The 19,839-nt window shown below is 44.4% G+C and overlaps 1 long non-coding RNA gene across 1 annotated transcript; it reads right to left on the bottom strand.

Moving 5' to 3' along the window:
* Positions 1–3,851: 3,851 nt before the first annotated feature.
* Positions 3,852–5,838, bottom strand: LOC147646732 (uncharacterized). The gene is made up of 3 exons (XR_015281806.1): positions 5,735–5,838; positions 4,678–4,755; positions 3,852–4,014 (listed from the first exon to the last, which is right to left on the bottom strand). It is a non-coding gene; the product is annotated as an uncharacterized LOC147646732 (long non-coding RNA).
* Positions 5,839–19,839: the final 14,001 nt, after the last annotated feature.

Genomic DNA, 19,839 nt, shown 5'->3' with positions numbered 1-19,839 from the left:
CCTCTGTCTCCTTTTTAGACATGCACCTCTGGTGTTTGTAGATGAATTTTCCTGACAAGGCCAACAACAGACTGAAATGGAAAAATCAGCATCAGAAACGTGTGAGATGGAAAACTTTTGGCTGTTTGAGATAAAAAATATGGACTAAAAATCTCTATGGCAAAGAACAACCTTTCTCACAAGGGTTACTGTAGAAAAAGTGATGCAGGTGTTGGAATGACAGCCAGTGCCCTCAGCAAAGACAATTCCCTGTCCTGTGGGCTCCATAAACCACACGTGAACGTGGCACTCATCCTGATTAATCCCAAAGCACTTCTCTGCAAGAAGCACTAGAGAAGTGCATGGGGCAAGAGTTCTGCAAGTGCCAGGTTCTCGTGCAGCAGAAAAGTTGTAAAATCGGAAAGATTCTAGCAACCACAAAAAATCCATCATTTATGGCTTGTAAATATTCCAGTGAATCTCAGTTACTTCTGGGTAAAATCAAACACCAAGTAGGTTTCATAACAAAATCCCAGTTTGTCTGTTCCTGTTTGTGGCAGAGGATGAGGTTACAAGCTGGCCAGCTGAAGAAGCCAAGGAGGATCTCCACTTCCCTGTCATATTTTCCTACTGACACAGGAATGAAGACCAAGAATTTGGCTCAATGGAGGGGTAAAACCAGAGGATGGGTGAGGGTTTACATCCTAAGACTTCCTTTGCTAGAGTACAAACAGTTTAGCTGTGTGTGGATCTCCTTGCTAAACCTCTTTGTTTCCAAACTCCATTCCTCCATGGCAGAACTGAACAAGCTCCGTATGTCAGAGCTTCAAGTTCCAAGCTGTGTGCTGAGTTAATTGTAATGGATCCATTAGCAGTGCGTGGGGTTGCTGCCATGAGGAGCTCAGGTGGCTTCTTGAGATGAAAATCAATGTGCCCTTTGTCCCAGCTCCATGTGTCCTGGGACAGCCCTGGCTCCACGGGAGCACACGGAGTGTTCTCGTGCCATTTCTAAATGAAAATTGAACCTCCTCAAGAAGCCAGGCCAAAGTCACCAGACAGCAGTCACAAAAAGGAATTTAGGCACTTTGCTGGGTGTTGATCTAACAGCTACCACCTTCCCAAAGTCCTGGCTCCACTAAACAAGGCTCTTTCCTCTGTCAGCAGCCTTGCACTTGGTTGTGTTTGATACACGTACAGAAGAAGAAAAAGCCACTTGCACTGTGGAAACTTGAGCTGCAGCTGTGCAGTAAGTTGTGCTCAGTAGCTGACCAGCTGATTTAATTCTGAGTGGGTATTAGACAGAACATACTACAATAAAATTTCACAGGACAGCTATCAAGTATCCAAAAAATGCAGTATTATGTTATTTTCTACCTCCAGTATTGCCAGCACACAGCTTAAGGAAGAAAGGTATTTACCAACCAGCACAAAAGAAAAAAATAAAAATGAAAAAAGGATTTTTAAGGATATCACACCAATGGCCACCAGGCATTTTCCAGCTTTGCAGGCTATCAGTTCAAAGTCAATCTAAACAAGCCAGCATATGTCTAGCAAGAAAGAAATCACAGTTCATGTGTGCTCCTAAACCCAAGCTTTGCAATATCAAACATGGATGGTATCATTTTCCAGCTCTCAATAGAAGTGTCATAATTTATATATAAACAAAATCTCATGCATAGAAATAGATTAGTAAGGTAGGTAGGTGGGTAGGTAGGTAGGTAGGTAGGTAGATAGATAGATAGATAGATAGATAGATAGATAGATAGACAGATAGATATTGAAAGAAAAATACACTGACAATGCAGAAAGAGATATTTGAATGCACTTGCCTGTATAACTTTGTACAGAAAGGGATGGGGAAGTGAGAGGTTATTCTTTTCCACACATGGAAAACCCTCTTTTTTCCAGTAGAATCAGCTTCCTCCCTCAGTGACCACCAGGCTCCCTGAAGACCCCACCAAGAAGGCCCTGTTTTCCCCATGGCCTGTGCATGCAGCACTTCAAGAAAGCAATGCCTGCCTCTTAATATTACAGGGGTGTTCAAGAGATTTATTCCCAGCCATGGTGACAAGATGAAGAAACTGAAGTCAGTTACTGCAAAAGGCCTGAACCAGCAGCACCACAAATCACAGCCAAAAGTAGCAGGTCCCACACGGTGTCCCAAAATCATGGCCCAAGCGGCCGCAGATCCTCCTCCAACCCCGGCTGCATTGCAGTCCCACTGAGCACCAAGAAGAAAAGGGCCTTTGTGAGAGCAAGCAAACTTAACCCTCTGCCAGGACACAAATTCAGAGGGCAAAAAATTGAAAAACCCCACAGCATCAGCCACACTTCCCAATGAGAAGGGTTGGAACTCTCTGCCCCTCCACACTTCCCCAGCAGGTTTACAAAGGGAACTGAGATCTAAGCTGTGCCCTCCAAACCAACAGAGCCATCCTCCCTTCAGGGTGAGAAGCCATGGCCTCAGTTCCAGCCCCGGGTGCCTCCTGTGCCCCAGAGAATGGCTGTGGCTGTAAATGTGTGTTTGGCTGCAGCACAGGGCCAGGGTGAAGCTCGGCAGCCTCATCAGAGCCCACGGCCACGGCCCTTCCCTGCCGGGGCCCTCACCTGGCCCGGCCCGGCCCGGCCCGAGCAGCCCGGACTGGCCTCAAGGGATGGGCTCTGCCTGCCCGCTGTGCCCACAGGCCGGGCCCAAGGGCTCGCAAGAGGCTTCCTCCCAGCTCTGCAAAACCTCAGCCAAGAGTGTCCCCTTTGCTGTGCTGAGAAGAGGAAAAAACCCTCTCAATTTAACCCCACTGCACACCTCATGGGGGATCCCTGCACACCTTAGCAGAGAGCCCAAATTAGCCCTGGGTGTCTCATGAGGTGCAGGCCCAGGTGATGCCACTGAAGGAAATGTGCCCTCACAGCCCAGGGACGCTCAGCATGGGCTCCCCCAGCCCCTCGTGGCCCCACCACTGGTCATGGCAGCCCCTGCCTGGCTCCTGCCTGTCCACACTTTGGACACCCCCGGCTACTCCAGGACATGGAGCTCAGCAGGGGCTGGTGCCATGTGGGCTTTGCTGGTGGTACCAGCCAGACACTGAGGTGAAAGCTCCATCTCTTTATTTGAACAAAAACCATGGGCCAAGCCCTGCTCAGGTGGACAGGGGCTGCCCAATTTCAGTCCTGGCCAGGTACCAGGGCCAGGAGGCTCAGGGGCAGAGGCTCTCACTTTGCACGTGTGGGTCTTGGGACGCCCTCAAGACAGGGATGGAGCCGCAGCAGAGCAGAGGGAGACAGAGGTGAAGAGTGGGGATGAGAGGTCAGCTTCTCGGTGATTAAAGTCTTTGGCTGCTCTTCTGAAGGTGCAGAGGTGCTCCTGTGGAGAGAGGAGGTGGCTGAGGCCCCCAGCTGCCGCTGGCACGCAGGGACCCTCCTGCACAGCAGGGCCCAGAGCGGCCAAGGCTCCCCAGCACGGCTGGAGCTGCTGGCACAGCTTGGCCCAGCTGGACAGCTGCCCCTCAAGGCCCCGGCGAGCAGGGGATGGCTCTGGGCAGGGTCCCTGGCCAGGAGCGGGCCCCAGAGCGCCTCTGCCTTTCAAGGGCAATCTCGTCCCCGCTCTTTCTCCTGCCCACCTTGCTTTGCCTCTGCCCGCTGCTCCTGGGGCTGCTCTTGGCCAGGCAGCCTCAGTGGCAGCCAGCACTGGCTGCAGCCCCAGCGGGCTCCCCAGGACAAAGCCCAGCAATTAAGAGGCCAATTAAAAGCCTGGGCAGCAGCAGAACTCTTGGCAGAGTTATTTGGGCAACTAAGGACTAGTCACAAGTGCACAGCAGCGTCACTGGGAGTGCTTCCTGACTGCTTGAGGCCGAGATCAGCAAAACACTCACCGTTTTCTCTTCCAGCAATACCAGATTCCAGCATAGCACATCAGCAGGAAAAGTGCTCCACCAGCCACAGTGGCCATTAACTTAGTCAAACCATGTGTTCCCTGGTAGAAAACTCTTCTCATGCTCTCCCAGATCTTCTGAGCATGTCTTGTGGTGCCGGCTGCATCTGTGGGAGCAATGGGCAGCGTGAGCCTGTGCTGTGCTCCACTGCTGAGCTGGCAGCACGCTGGATACGGCCAGGACGTTCTCTGTTTCCCCCAGAGCTGGGGCCTGCAGGCACCTTGCCACCCCTTGGCACAAGACTGCTCAAGCCCTTGAGCTTGCATGGCACAATTTCTCTGTGCTGTGCTGGTCTTGTCCAGGCAATACTTTGCAAAAACATGGATAAGGATCAGGAAAATGCCCAGGCTTTTGAAGCTGCTCCACGGCCCTCCATCCTCCAAACAGCCCCTACACCTGATCTACCCTGAGACCGGGAAATTGCAGGGGATCTCAGGGTGTGCATGGCCTGTGCTGCTGTTTGGGCTCCCTGTCAGCTGATGCTAAATGCCTTCCTGCAGAGGCTGGGGAGAAGCTGCAGCCAGGCCAGGCTGGGAAAAAGCCTTGCAGGCCAGGAAAGCAGCAGTGGAGCAGTGAGGCTGCCATGGATCCCTTCCCGCTGTGCTGGGCATGGCGTGTCCAGATGTGCAGAGAAAGCCCCCGGCTGCTGAGTCTCAGGAGAAGGCTGAGGGACATGGACCCACCACGGCATCTCTCCAGATCACTCAGGATTATGTCCAGATGTTTGAATTCCTCCATTGGTCTCCCAGAAGGAAAGGCTTTGACCTACCCTCATCATCTTCCTCATTATCAGGCTCAGTAACTGATATGGACTGGGAATCCAGATCATCTTCATCATCAAGTTCATCTGCAAAGAAAGGCAGGGCAGAACAGCTCCCGTGACACTGCTGAAAATTCTCCTTCAGGCTGGAGTGGTAGTGAGTGCACCTGGGTGACTGGTGCCCTCCAAGGCACTCCCTCATCTCTGCCTTGCACTCCGGAGCAGGAGCAGGGGGACCACGTGCCTGCAGTGGGCCCACACTGGGATGGAAAGAGCCCCTTGCATGGCAGTCAGGAGAGGAAGGACTCCCTGGAGCTGCCAGCAGCTCTGAACTGAGCCCCAGGCAGGGCCAGGGCTTGGCAGCAGCAGTGGGAGCAGCTCAGGCTCCCTGGGGCTGGCAAAGGAGCCACACAAGGCACAGCCCTGGGGCACAGCCCTGGGCCTGGCCCCTTCCCTCTCTGCTCCTCTCCGTGGCTGCACAGAGCACATGGAAGGAGACACTGGCATTGCACACGGGAAGAAAATTGACAGCTAAATGCTCCTTCCTCCCACTGACAGCAATGCTGTGGGATCACTCAGGGCTCCAGAAGGGAGCAGGGCGACATTTCCAGAATCCATCAACCTTCAGACTCTTAAGGGAAATGGAACGTGAGAGTGCTCTTGCCACATTGACACTGATTATTCTGTGTGGAAAGGGACATAGAGAACTTGCCTCCAGCGTCTGGCAAGGTCTTCAAACCACCATTAACCAGCACTTTCAGATAATCCATGTCATGGTCCCAATCTAGAAGGCAGCACACATCAGAACCATTCCATGGTGTGCTGAGATCCCCTTCTGCCTTAGGGAACTGGGCACTGCAAGGGGTTTGGGTAAGGCTGTGGGAGCCAGATGTCAATGGACATGGCCAAAGCTGCAGAGGGGCCTGGGGAGCTCTGGGCTGGCTCTGGTTACTCTCAATACCCTTTCCATGCTCTGTGCAACATCCCTGAAGGGCAGGCACAGCCAAGCAGCAGAGATGGCAGCTCAAGCCTCAGCAGGGCTCAGGCCCAGAGGCACAGCAATTACCTCCTGTGACTGTGCCTGGCATGGCCTCCCTCCCTGCAGCAGAGGCTGCCCATGGGCCACTGCTTCCTCCGGGAAACGCCGCCTTCAGCAGAGCTTTTTGATCGTTCTCTGGAGAAAGGAAAAGGCACAGGTGGATCAGATGGAACTGAGAGTAAAAGGTCTTAAAATCTTAGAAAATCTGGGGACTTAGAAAGTTGGGTTTGGAAAGACGTGGGACAAGAAGGCCCTGGGAAATGTTAGGCCTTGTGCTTGCTAAAGATCATGTGAAACTGCACCTGTGTAATCAATATATGATAAATGACACAATTGTTAGATGTGATTAGATATAATTATTGTTTAAAGAACATGAGGAACAATGTTAGGAAGCTGGGGGGGATCACGAGAAATCCATGCTTGGGCAAAAACAATGCATACAATAGAACAATGTAAGTTTAATTGTTAATATCTAAGTTGTATAACGATAGAGTATAAAACATGTTCAGCTCAAAAGCAAGATGGGTCAGATTTGGGTCTGTGTACCCCTGACACCCAGAGCTCTTCAATGAAGCACCTTCATATAATCATTCTGTGATGATGTGTGTTCCTGAGCACTAATTTCATCAGATTTTACTGGAATTTTATGGATTTCTCTTGAATTTTGTGGACTTTTGTGGACATTGTGTGGGATATTTCCAGAATTTGGTAGAGTTTTGAGAAGATTTAGGGAATTTTGTGGGATTTTTTTCTGGAATTTTGAGGGGCTTTTCAAAAATTTTTTGGGGTATTGAGGAGATTTATGGAATTTTGTGGGATTTTTCTGGAATTTTGAGGGGCTTTTCAGGAGTTTTGTGGGATATTGAAGAGATTTTTTGGGATGTTTCTGGAAATTTGTGGGATTTTTGTAAGATTTTGAGGAGACTGGAAGAATTTTGAAGGATTTTTCTTAGATTTTGAGGGAATTGGTGGAGATTTTGTGGCATGTTTCTGGAATTTGGCAGGGTTTTGAGAAGATTTAGGGAATTTTGTGGGATTTTTCATGAATTTTGTGGACATTTGTGGACATTTTGTGGGATGTTGCTGGAATTTTGAAGGGTTTTGAGAAGATTTAGGGATATTTTTTTATTCCTCTGTAATTTTTGGGATTTTGCTGGAATGTTGTGGAATTTTATGGAATGTTTTAGAATTTTCTGGAATTTTGTGGGATTTTGAAAAGAGTTGAAGAATTTTGAGGTATTTTTCTTAGATTTTGTGTTAATTTGTAAAGATTTTGTGGGATGTTTCCTGACTTTCGTGAAGTTTTGAGAAAATTTAAAAAATTTTTGGGGATTTTTCTGGTATTGTGTGGGGCTTTTTTTGAATTTTGTGGAAATTTGTGGACACTTTGTGGGATGTTTGTGGAATTTTGTGGGATATTGAGAAGATTTAGGGAATTTTGTGGCATTTTCCTGGAATTTTGAGGATTTCTCTTGAATTTTGTGGGATTTGGAAGAGACTTAAAGAATTTTGAGGAATTTTTCTTAGATTTTGTGGAAATTGGTAGAGATTTTGTAAGATGTTGCAGGAATTTGGTTGGGTTTTGAGAAGATTTAGGGAATTTTGTGGGATTTTTCTGGAATTTTGTGGAAATTTGTGGACATTTTGTTGGATGTTTCTGAAATTTTGTGGGATATTCAGGTGATTTATTGAATTTTTTTGGATTATATTGGAATTTTGTGGAATTTATCTGGAATTTTGTGGGATATTGAGGAGATTTTGTGGGATGTTTCTGGAATTTTATGGGATTTTTGTGTGATTTTTGTGGATTTTGAAGAGACTTGAAGAATTTTGAGGAATTTTTCTTAGATTTTGTGGGAATTAGAGATTTTGTTGGATGTTTCAGAAATTTGGTAGGGTTTTGAGAAGACTTCACGAATTTTGTGGGATTTTTCTTGAATTTTGCAGAAATTTGTGGGATGTTTCTGGTATTTTGTGGGATATTTGTTGTCTTTTAAGCAAGGCAGACACCCTGGTTCCAGGAACAGCACGGTGGCCAGCATCTTTGGCCACTCGGTCCATTACCCACGACACCAATGTGATGGATGGCAGAATGGCGTTTATTGCTGGAGAATTTGACATTTTATAACCGAGGGTCACTATGTCAGTCCCATCTGCTTTCATCACAGCCAGGTGCTGTTGGCCAATTGCAGGGAGCATTACCATACTCTGTGGAGGAGGGGGGGTTACTGTCTTTCCGTTACATCCCGATATCTTCCGAGCGCTGGGCCTTAGCTTCCACACAACATCCCACAAAATATCCACAAATGTCCACCAAATTCAAGAAAAATCCCACAAAATTCACTAAATCTCCTCAATATCCCACAAAGTTCCGGAAACATACCACAAAATTCAACAGAAATTCTACAAAATTCAAAAAACATCATACAAAATTCTGGAAAAGCCCCACAAAATTCCAGAAAAATCCAACAAAAATCCCTAAATCCCCTCAAAACCCAACCAAACTCCTGCAACATCTCACGAAATCTCCACCAATTCCCACAAAATCTAAGAAAAATCCCACAAAATTCTTCAAGTCTCCTCTAAATGCCACAAAATTCTAGAGAAACTCCACAAAATTCCAGGAAAATCCCACAAATTTCCAAGAAAATGTCACAATATTCCTTAAACCTTCTCAAAATTCTTTCAAATTCATGAAACATCCGACAAAATCTCCAATTCCCACAAAATCTAAGAAATATTCCGCAAAATTCTAGAGAAATTCCACAAAATTGCAGAAGAATCCCACAAAATTCCTTAAATCTCCGCAAAACATTACCAAATTCCAGAGACATCCCATAAAATGTCCACAAATGTCCACAAACTTCAAGAAAAATCCCACAAAATTCCATAAATCTACTCAATATCCAATAAAATTTCAGAAACATCCCACAAAATCTCCACAAATTTCCACAAAATTCAAGAAAAATTCCACAAAATTCAAGAAAAGCCCCACAGAATTCCAGAAAAATGCCACAAAATTCCCTAAATTTTCTCAAAACCCTTCCAAATTCCAGAAATGTCCAACGAAATCTCTAATTCATATAAAATTCAAAAGAAATAAAAATAAACTTTTGAAAATCCTACAAAATTCCACAAAAATCTCACAAAAATCCCTAAATCTCCTAAAGACCCAACAAAATTCCTGCAACATCTCACAAAATATCCACAAATTTCCACAAAATCTAATAAAAATCCCTCAAAATTCTTCAAGTATCCTCCAAATATGAAAAAATTCAAGAGAAAATTCCTCAAAATTCTACAACAATCCCACAAAATTCCCTAAATCTTCTCAAAAACTGTCCAAATTCCAGAAATATCCCTCAAAATCTACAAAAATTTCCACAAAATGTAAGAAAAATCCTTCAAAATTGTTCCACTCTTTTCAAAATCCCTCAAAATTCTTGAAAAGCCTTAGAATATTCCAGAAAAAAAATCCCAAAAAATTCCCTAAATCTTATTAAAACTCTACGAAAATCCGGAAACATCCCACAAAATGTCCTCAAATGTCCACAGAATTCCAGAAAAATCCTGCAAAATCACCATCAATTCCCACAAAATCTAAGAAAAGTCTCAAAAAATTCTTCAAGTCTCTTCAAAATCCCCCAAAATTCCAAATACATACCACGGAATTCTTTAAATTTTCTCAAAATCCCACAAAATTCCAGAACCATCTCATAAAATCTCAAAAAATTTCTACAAAATCTAAGAAATATCTCACAAAATTCTTCAAGTCTCCTCTAAATCCCACAAAATTCCTGAAAAGCCCCACAAAATTCCAGGAAAATCCCACAAAAGTCCCTAAATCTTCACAAAAACTTTCCAAATTCCAGAAATATCCCTCAAAATCTACAAAAATTTCCATAAAATATAAGAAAAATCCTTCAAAATGCTTCCACTCTTTTCAAAATCCCTCAAAATTCTTGAAAAGCCTCACAAAATCTCCAGAAAAATCCCACAAAATTCCCTAAATCTTCTCAAAACCTGACCAAATTCCAGAAACATCCCACAAAATCTCTACAAATTTCCACAAAATCTAAGAAAAATCCCTCAATATTCTTCAAGTCTTCTCAAAATCCCACACAAAATCCCCCAAAATTTCAGAGACATCCCACTGAATTCTTAAAATTTTCTCAAAATATCAAAAAATTCCAGACAAATCCCACAAAATTCACTAAATCGTCTCAAAATCCCACAAAATTCCAGAAACATCAAACAAAATTCCAGAAAAATCTCACAAAATCTCCAATTTTTTCAAAATCTAAGAAAAATCTCTTCAAAATCTTCAAATTTCCTCAAAATCCTACAAAATTTCAGAAAATTTCACAAAATTCCAAAAAATCCCACAAAATTCCAGAAGCATCCCAGGAAATTCTTTAAATTTTCTCCAAGTCCCACAAATCTCCAGAATAATCCCACAAAATTCCTGAAATCTTCTCAAAACCCTACCAAATTCTAGAAACATCCCACAAAAGCTCAACAAATTTCCAGAAAATCTTAGAAAAATCACTCAAAATTCTTCAAGTCTCCTCAAAATGCCACAAATCCCACAAAAATCTCACAAAATTCTGAAAATATCCCACAAAATCTACTCAATATCCCACAAAATTCCTAAAACATCAAACTGAATCTCCATAAATCTCACAAAATCTCCACCAATTCCCTCAAAATCTAAGAAAAATCCCTCCAAATTCTTCAAATTTCCTCAAAATCCTACAAAATTCCAGAAAATTTCACAAAATTCCAAAAAAATCCCACAAAATTCCAGAAACATACCACAGAATTCTTAAAATTTTCTTAAAATACCAAAAATTCCAGAAACATCTCACAAAATCTCCACCAATTCCCTCAAAATTCTACCAAATTCCATAAACATCCCACAAAATCCACAAAAAATTCCTCAAAATCTAAGAAAAATCCCTCAAAATTTTTTTCAAATTTCCTCACAATCCCACAAAATTACAGAAAAATCCCACAAAATCCCCAGAAATTCTCACTAAATCTAAGAAAAGTCTCACAAAATTCTTCAAGTCTCTTCACAAATCCCACAAAATTCCAGAAACATACCACAGAATTCTTAAAATTTTCTTAAAATCTCAAAAAGTCCAGAAACATCTCACAAAATCTGCACCAATTCCCCCAAAATCTAAGAAACATCCCTCAAAATTTTTCAAATTTCCTCAAAATCCCTCAGAATTCCAGAATAATCCCACAAAATTCTTGACACAGCCCAAAAAATCTCCACCAATTTCCACAAAATCTAAAAAAAAATCCCCAAAAATTCTTCAGATTTCCTGAATATCCTGCCAATTTCCAGAAACATCCCACAAAATCTTTACAAATTTCAACAAAATTCCAGAAAATTCCCACAAAACTCTTGAAAACCCCCACAAAATTCCAAAAAAATCCCACTGAATTACCACAAATTCCAGCAAAATCTAAGAAAAATCCCTCAAAATTCTTCAAGTCTCCTAAAAATTGCCAGAAAATTCTTGAAAAGCGCCCAAAAATTCCAGAAAAATCACAATGAATTCCCTAAATCTGTTCAAAACCCTACCAAAGTCCAGGAACATCCCACAAAATCCCCACAAATTTCCACAAAATCTAACAAAAATCCCACAAAATTCTTCAAGTCTCGTCATAATCCCAGAAAATTCAAAAAAAAATCCCACAAAAGTCCCTAAATCTTCTCAAAATCTTGCCAAATTCCAGAAACATGTCACAAAATCCACACAAATTTCCACAAAATTCCAGAAAAATCCCACAAAATTCCCTAATTCTTCTTAAAACCCCACAAAATTCCAGGAACATCCCACAAAATCTCCATAAATTTCCTCAAAATTCCAGAAACCTAGAACAAAATTCTTGAAAATCCCCTCAAAATTCCAACAAAAATCCCTCAGAATTCCCTAAATCTTCTCAAAACCCTACCAAATTCTAGAAGCATCCCACAAAAGCCCAACAAATTTCCACAAAATCTAAGAAAAATCTCATAAAATTCTTCAAGTCTCCTCCAAATCCCACAAAATTCCAGAAAATCCCACAAAATTCCAGTAAAATCGGATGAAATTGTTAGCATTCAGGAACACAGATGATTTTTCCCCATGGCTGCTGTGGGGAGTGTGGCCATTATCTGAGCACAAAGCTGCAAGCTGCTATCTTTCCCTGCCTTTAGTGGCAGCCTGTGGTGAAACTGAGCAGCGGCACAAAGTGCAGGCCAGGCAGGGAGCGGCCTGGCCCGGCAGCCCCGCTGTGCAAGGCCCAGCCAAGCCTCTGAGAAGGGGCTCCTGGCACTTGCCAGTCTCCATCCTCCCCGGGAAGCGCAGAGCTGCGGCCAGCCCCGCTCCCCTCCCGTGGCCTTGGCTGGCCTGGGGGGAAGGAGGCTGAAGCCGAGCCCTGCTACCTCTTCAAAAGGCGCAAAGCAAAGAGAGCCAAGAGAAATTGCCGGCCTTAGGTCTTCAAGTGCTGTTCCCAGCTTGATGGCACTTTGCAATGGGCAAAACTGCTGGCACTTCTCAGCAATGGCCTTTTATGGGCCAGGAGAAAAACTCCTCTCAGCCTCCAGCAGCTTCAACTTCCTTAGGTGCTTCTCTTTCTTTTCTGAAACGTCAACCCATCAGACGTGACATTTTGGGAAAATGTAGGAAATTTTGTCTGATTTTGGTGGAATTTTGTGGATTTTTTCTGGAATTTTGTGGGATTTTTGTGGAATTTGGTGTATTTTTTGTGGAATTTTGCGGGATATTGCAGAGATTTATGGAATTTTGTGGAAGTTTTGTGGAATTTTGTGGGATTTTGAGGTGATTTAGGGAATTTTGTGGAGTTTTTCTGGAATTTTGTTGGACTTTGAGATAATTTACAGAATTTAGTTAAGATTTTTTGTAGGGTGCATTTTATGGACTATTTGTGGAATTTTTCAAAGTTTTCAGGAATTTTGTGGAATTTTCTGAAATTTAGTGGGATTTTGAGGAGATTTCAAGAATTTTGAGGGAATTTGTTGGATGTTGTGGGAATTTGAAGAGATTTAGGGAATTTTGTTGGGTTTTTTGTGGAATTTTGTGCATTTTTTCAAGAATTTTGTGAGATTTAAAGAAAAATTAAAGCATTATGGGGTTTTTCCAGTACTTTTTGTGGAATTCTTCTGCAATTTCGTGGATTTTTTCGGCAATTTGTGAGATTTAAACAAAGTTTAGGGAATTTTGTGGGATTTTTGTGCCATTTTGTGGGATTTTTGTGGGAATTTTGTCAGAATTTGCTGGAATTCTGTGGGATTTTTTTATTAATGGAGAAGACAATGGATATTTTGCCAAACCTCCTTTCAAACAACAAAACTTGGGGCAGCACGACAGAAAAGAAGAAAAGAAAATATTCCCCAGTTAGAACAGAGCCAGAGTCCCACCATTTTCCCCTCCACTTTCATTTCTTTTCTACATTGAGAGGCAAACCTTCCATCTCCAAAAGCTTCCATCTCTCACTTCCTGATGCCGTTTGCCACCCTTTAGCCTCGACCCCCACGGATCTGAGTGCTGTCCATGTGGGGCTGGGGATGCTCAGCCTGGAAAGAGACGGGGCTGGGGAGGCCTCCCTGCAGCTCCAGGAAAGATGGGCACAGAGAGGAGAAGGCTTTCAACTGCAGGAGTGAGATTGAAGTTGGATCTAATGCAGCTGCTCTTTTCCACTCAGGCTGCTGGGCCACTGGCCCAGGCTGGGCACAGAGGCTGGGGATGCTCCATCCTTGGCAACATCCAAGGCCAGCTGGGAGCAGGGCTCTGAGCAACCTGTTCTGGGGGAAGATTGCTCCGCTTGGAACAAGATGGTCTTTAGGGTCCCTTCCAAGCCCAAGCACCCAGGGATTCCATCATTCTAGCATCTCCCTTGTCCACTTCAGCCTGGGCCAGGGCTCCTGGCACTGATGTCACAGTGCACGCTCCAGCTAGAACTTCCAGCATCCAGCAACGGCCACAACACAACCCTTGGCTCCTTGTGTCAGCACGCTCTTCACCCTGCTCCAGGCCTACCCCTGTCACCTTGTTGTCACCTGCTCCCTCATACCCCCAGCAGTCCCAGAAGCTCCCCAGTGTGTGCATTTTGCTCTCCATCCCTGCAGGATGTCTGCATTTGCTCCAAAGAAGGTATGGTACCATTCCACAGAGATGGACACCCCGCAGCTGCCTGGCTGGGCTGGAGCTCTGTGGGATAGTGTGGGAAAGGGACCCCACTGGGAGATTTTGCTACCTCTGCAGGCTGTCACAGACACAGAGGAGGAGATGGAGGTGGATGTGAAGGAGGTGGAGGAAGAGATGGAAGTGGATACACAGATGGATACAGAAGAGGAAATGGAAGTAGATGGACAGGAGACGGGAGAGGAAGAAATGGAGGTGGACATGGAAGAGCACATTGAGGAGATGGATATTGATATGGAAGATGAGGAGGAGGACATGGTGTTGGGATGAAGAGCGATGCCAGCAGCAGAACAGGCAGGTGCTCCCCACAGGCAGAGTGGGTCCCCTGCTGCCAGCCTGGGGCTGGGCTGGGCACTCCCTGCTCAGGGACACGCTAGCCCATGCACTGGATTCTGCTGGCCATCCCTGGCCTGGCCTGGGCTTGCTTTGGGCCACACAAGCCCTGTTCCAGTGCCTGGGCCACAGCCCCCAGCCCCAGCCAGCCTCACTTCTGGCAGCAGAGTCTCACTGTGCCAGTGTCCCAGCCTGGCAGCACATAACACCCCTCCATGCCTGACTGCACTGACCATGCTACTTGTTTTTCTTCCAGGACTGAGGCACATCCCGGACACAGATGCCACCCTGCTGTATATACGTTTTACAGTTGTTGTGTTCTGAAAGATGTTTTAGAGTTTGCTTAAGTGTTCTGTAAATACGTTTCATGTAGTTTTGTTAGATATGTTCTTAGGTAAATAGGTTCTATAGTTTATTGTTGTTGTTACCAATATTCTTACAATGTAAATATGTTGTGTAGTTCATTCTTGTTCCTTTTCTTCTACCAATAAACATTCTTTGCAAAACCACAGTTCTCTTTGCATTTGCCTCGGGCACATTTGCAAAGTTGTGCTTTCCACTCGCTCCAGGTTCCCAGGGCTGGATGTCCCTGCGGGAGCTGGCACAGCCACCCCAGGAGTGGGCTCCCTGTGCACAGGGGGTCCCACTGACAGAGCTCACCCTCTCCTTGCAGTTTCTCTGCACACACTTGATAGCTGGAGGGGCAAATCCCAGTGGGCCCTGTCCCATGGCATCCCACATGGGAGCAGGGCTCAGCCTCATCCATGGCTCTTCCCTGGCTCGCCCCAGGGCTAAGGAGGCTGCCCTGGGCTGCAGGCAGCCTGCTTCCTGGGCACCCTGAGGGGCTGGAGCCAGCCTGGAGGGAGCCTCAGCACAGGGGCCTCTGGCCCACATGCACCAAGATTTCCTTTGGAAACCCCCTCTCTCACCACACTCTGCTACAAGCACAACATCAATTGTTCCTCCTAGTTAAAGGGGAGACCTTAATTGGCACAAATTTGTCCCTTGGACTTTCTAGCCCAGCAAATGTCAGCACTTGTAATCCCTGTTCTGCACTCCCTGCTCGGGCACCAAAACATTGGAACCTGCCAGAACATCTTGAATTAGCACCAACCTGCAGAGAGCTACAGGGGGAGAACAACCCCCAACCACACAGGGACATTGATGGGCTGAGGCAGAGCTGAAACTAAAGTATTTTAATGCCAAGAGAGAGGACTTTTTATTGCTGAATTCATTCTCCCAGGACAAGAATGAAAGCTTTCAGTCTCCTCACCTGCCACACGTCTATTGCCAAGGTTTGCTTCTGGGTTATGACAGATTTTTATTCATCTCTTCAGAACTCTGATGCTCTTCCTGCCCTAGGTGCAGAGATGATATTTCAGCTGTTTCAGAGCCAGATGAGCTCAGCACAGCTTGTGCAACACGCAGAATTTCCAGACCCACAGATTCAGGCCATGCAAACTGATACTTTTTCATCGCTGTGCAAAGATCACTGCAAGGATGTCAGTGATGTACCACACACTGCTCAGAGCTGTCCCTTCTATCCAGCTCTCCCCAGTCGCTTCACACACTTCACTCCAAGCACTTTCTGATAGAGTTCAGTAGCAGATGGGATTTCATCCTGGCTTTTCTTCCTTTTCTCCTGAGCTGTCTCCAGACACAGTGTGTGGGCACTGCAGCAGCATGAACGTGGCACCTCCCTGACACAGAGATTCATGTCACAACTTTTCATCCAAAGCAGCAAAGAAATGATTCCCACTGGCTCCCACACGGCTCCCTGACAACTTTGTGCTGCTGCAGCTCCAGCACCAGCCCTGGTGCACAGCAATTTCAGGAGGAGACACACCAAAGGAATCAGCCATTCCCAGAGAAGAAACATCTGTTTGCATGGCCCAAATCCCCACAACACTGCAGACTGTGCTGACCCTGCACACTCTGCATTTGCACTTCAGCCTCTGTGCCTCACTTTTCCTCTCACTAAAGTCCCCCCAGTTTCCCTCATGCTCACATTCCCAAGAGAATTCAAAGCAGCATTAGGAGCAGGGATAGATGATGGGAGCTGTCCCAAGGCTCAACAAAATTTCTCAGGCCTGACAATTCTTGTCAAGGACAGAGGAAAAACCTGCATGGAAGAGGTGTGAAATCAAAGCAGTCATCAAATTTAGGTAGAATGAGAGAAGCTAAAGAGGTTTTCAATATTTGCAACAAGATTAGCAGCTCCAGGCACAGGACGGATGCGACATTTTCCCCACTGTAACAACTCTGGGATGCAAATTGCATCTCAAATCCTTCTCCCCAGCTCTGGGACTTGTTCAGCCACCCACATGGTGCTGAATTTTTCAAGCAAAGTGGAATCTGGTCAGAGAGGTGGCTTGCAAATCCAAATCACAAAGGACAGCTTGGAAGCAGCAGCCAGAGCCAAGAGAGGCAGAGCCTGGCCCTGGGGTGCAGCACAATGTTGTGGTTTAGATTTGCTAATTTCGTTTCCCAGCCAACGCACCAAATAAATGTCATGGTTTTAAAGCAGTAGCTAAAAAATTACAAGAAAATTTACTTATTTCTTGCTGTGAGATATACATTAGAACAAGAGCAAAAGAGACTTAAAAGGAATAAAGAAAGTTTTTTAACAGAACTACAAGAATAAGAAAACCAGAATAACTTCCAGAAAACCTCTTTCTCCCCCACTACCCAACCATTTCTTTGTTCACATGACAACATAGAGACAAAAAACTTGGAACTTTGGTGTTTAAAACACTCCCAATTCCTGCTAGAGTCTTTTCATCAGCTTTGTAGAGAAACACAAGCCTTCCGCTAATCTATGGAGTTTTTCGCCAGAAAACCATTTCTGTTATAGCTTTCTATTTCTCTGATGCCAGCTGCCTGGAAAAAATCTGTCAGCAGTTCACTCCTCCCATTTCACTTCACTCTGAGGTGTGTTATGGGTCAAATGAGTCTTGGGATGTCATTTTTAAGGATGAGTTATTCAAAGGCAAAAGTTCTCGTCATCTGTCTCTGTGAGCCTCCCTGGAAAGAGAAGTTTGCTCTTTGCCTCTCAAAAGGCCACAAATCTTCAACTATTACTTCTCCCTCTGTTTCAGTATCTCACAGCATCACAATCGCTTCACTATTTGCTGAAAATCCACACTTTGAACACTCCATTCCTCCCAATATACTCTGTCATGAATTAAAGGAGCTCTTTTTCAGAACACTATTGTCCATCTCCATAGCTTTAACAGAAAAATATTTCAGTTTAATTAAAGCATCTCCTTATTCTCTCTTCCGCATCTAAAACTTAACTCCTTTCATCACTGTTTTTGATGGTTTTATGATGTCGTCTTTATGTTGATTGTCTGTCTCTCTCTGTCTCTCTGGGAAAAAGGAGTAATCTGTATGTTTTATCCAGGCAGTAAAAGAGTTAAAGTCTTGGAAAGCTGCAGATGTTGATGGTGTCAGGTTTCAGTCCAGCAGCAGAAACTGCAAACCAAGCCAGGCCGGCCGGCTCCGTTTCTCCCCCGCCGCCCTCTGCGGCCTTGTCCGGCCTGGAGGGGGGAGGAGGCCGAGACAGAGCCTGTTACCTCGTCAGAAGCCAGAAACCAAAGAGAACAAGAGAGCTGTCATAGGGTAGCTTTACTTTTAAGACAGCTTAGAAAGAAGAGAAGTTGAAGCTGCTAGTGGCTGATGGGAGTTTTTCCTCCTGACCAATTATCAGTCATTTCCAAGAATTGACAGCAGATCTGACCATTAAAAAGTGAATTCAACTTGCAAACACCCCCTTAAGAAGTACAGACAGAATTCTCTTATTCTCTTTGGTTTCCGGCTTCTGAGGAGGTAACAAGGCTCTGTCTCGGCCTCCTCCCCCCGTCTCCAGGCCGACAAGGCCGCGGTGGAGTGGGGGCGGGGGACGGGGAAAAGAAGCAGCGCTCATCAGCTGAGCTTGGCTTTCAGTTTTAACTGCTAGACTGAAACTTAACACCATGAACTCTTGCAGTTTTCCTAAAGCTTTTAATTCTTTTACTACCTGGATAAACATACAGATTACTCCTTTTCTCAGAAAAACAGAGAAAGAGAGAGACAATCAACATAGAGAAGACATCATAGAACCACCAAAAACAGTGAAGAAAAGAGTTAAGTTTAAATAAGAAAGAGAGAATAAGGAGATGCTTTACAGCTGAAATATCTTTCTGTTAAAGCTATGGAGATAGACAATAATAGTATAAAAAGACTCCTTTAATTCATGATGAGTGTTGGGAAGAATAGAGTATTCAAAGTGCAAGTTTTGAGCAAAAGAGAGAGAGAGTACTTGTGATACTGTGAGTTGCTGGAATTGATTTGAGTGAAGTTTTTGAAGCTTTGAGGGGCAAAAAGAAAACTGTTTTCCAGGAAGGCTCACAGAGACAGATGAAGAAGACTTCTGCCTTTGAATAACTTATCCTTAAAAACATCGGAGAGATGTGAAATGGGAGGAGAAGATCTAATGACAGATTTCCGGGCAGCTGGCATTAGAGAAATAGAAAACTATGACAAAAAATAGTTTTCTTGTGAGAAACTCCGTAACTTAACAGAAAGAGACTTCTGTTTCTCTACAAAGACTGATGAAAAGACTGTAGCAAGAATTAAGACTGTTTTTAACCACCAAAGTCCTAAAGTTATTTGTCTCTATGTTGTCATGCGTACAGAAGAATAGTTAAGATGTGGAAGATAAGGGGGTTTTCTGAAAGTTTATTCTGGTGTTCTTATTCTTGTAGTTTGTTAATAAACTGTCTTTATTCCTTTTAAGTTTTAAGCCTGTTTTGCTCTTGTTCTAATCCATATCTCACAACAAGAAATAAGTAATTTTTTACTTACTGGTTTAAAACCACGACACCTGGCAGCCTCAGTGACTGTGGATTTATTGACATCTCAGCCCTACAAGATTCCCACGGGAATTATGGGACCAGTGATAATAAATGGAAAAGCTGTGGGTGCAATAGTGTTGGGACGTTCATCTGCTAGTCTAATGGGACTGTTTATTTTACCTGGAGTAATTGATGTGGACTATTCTGGTGAAATATATATCATGGCATATACACTGGCACCACCAGCCAGAATTGATAAGGGACAGCGAATTGCACAACTGGTGCCACTACCACAATATACCCATCAATTGACACCATTGAAAAATCAATTACAGGGTACGGGTGGATTTTGTTCTACAGGAGGACTTACATTGCTTACCCTGGGCTTAAACACTCGACCCAAGCGAAAAGTTGTTCCCAATTATAACGGAGAATCCCACCAATTAGAAGGACTATTGGATACTGGGACAGACTCAAGTATTGTTGCTCCACAGTATTGGCCCCAGGAATGGCCTTTGTTGTCCAGTATGGTTACTGTTACGGGGGGGGAGGCTTAACTTTAGCAAAAAGGTCTCTACAAATCCAGATTCAATTAGATGGGAAGGTCATCAATTCTGTTTTGTCAATTGTTCCATTACCAGACAAGGTTCAATGTCTAATAGGGCGAGATATTTTGTCACAACTTGGTGTTACTTTGACCAATGAGCACCCTTTAGAGTAGAGGCCATTGTTTGGACTTTCC

Source organism: Cyanistes caeruleus, unplaced genomic scaffold (genome assembly GCF_971803275.1).
Source record: "Cyanistes caeruleus unplaced genomic scaffold, bCyaCae1.hap1.1 HAP1_SCAFFOLD_81, whole genome shotgun sequence".
NCBI lineage: Eukaryota > Metazoa > Chordata > Aves > Passeriformes > Paridae > Cyanistes > Cyanistes caeruleus.
This window is presented reverse-complemented; position numbering and strand designations above follow the sequence as displayed.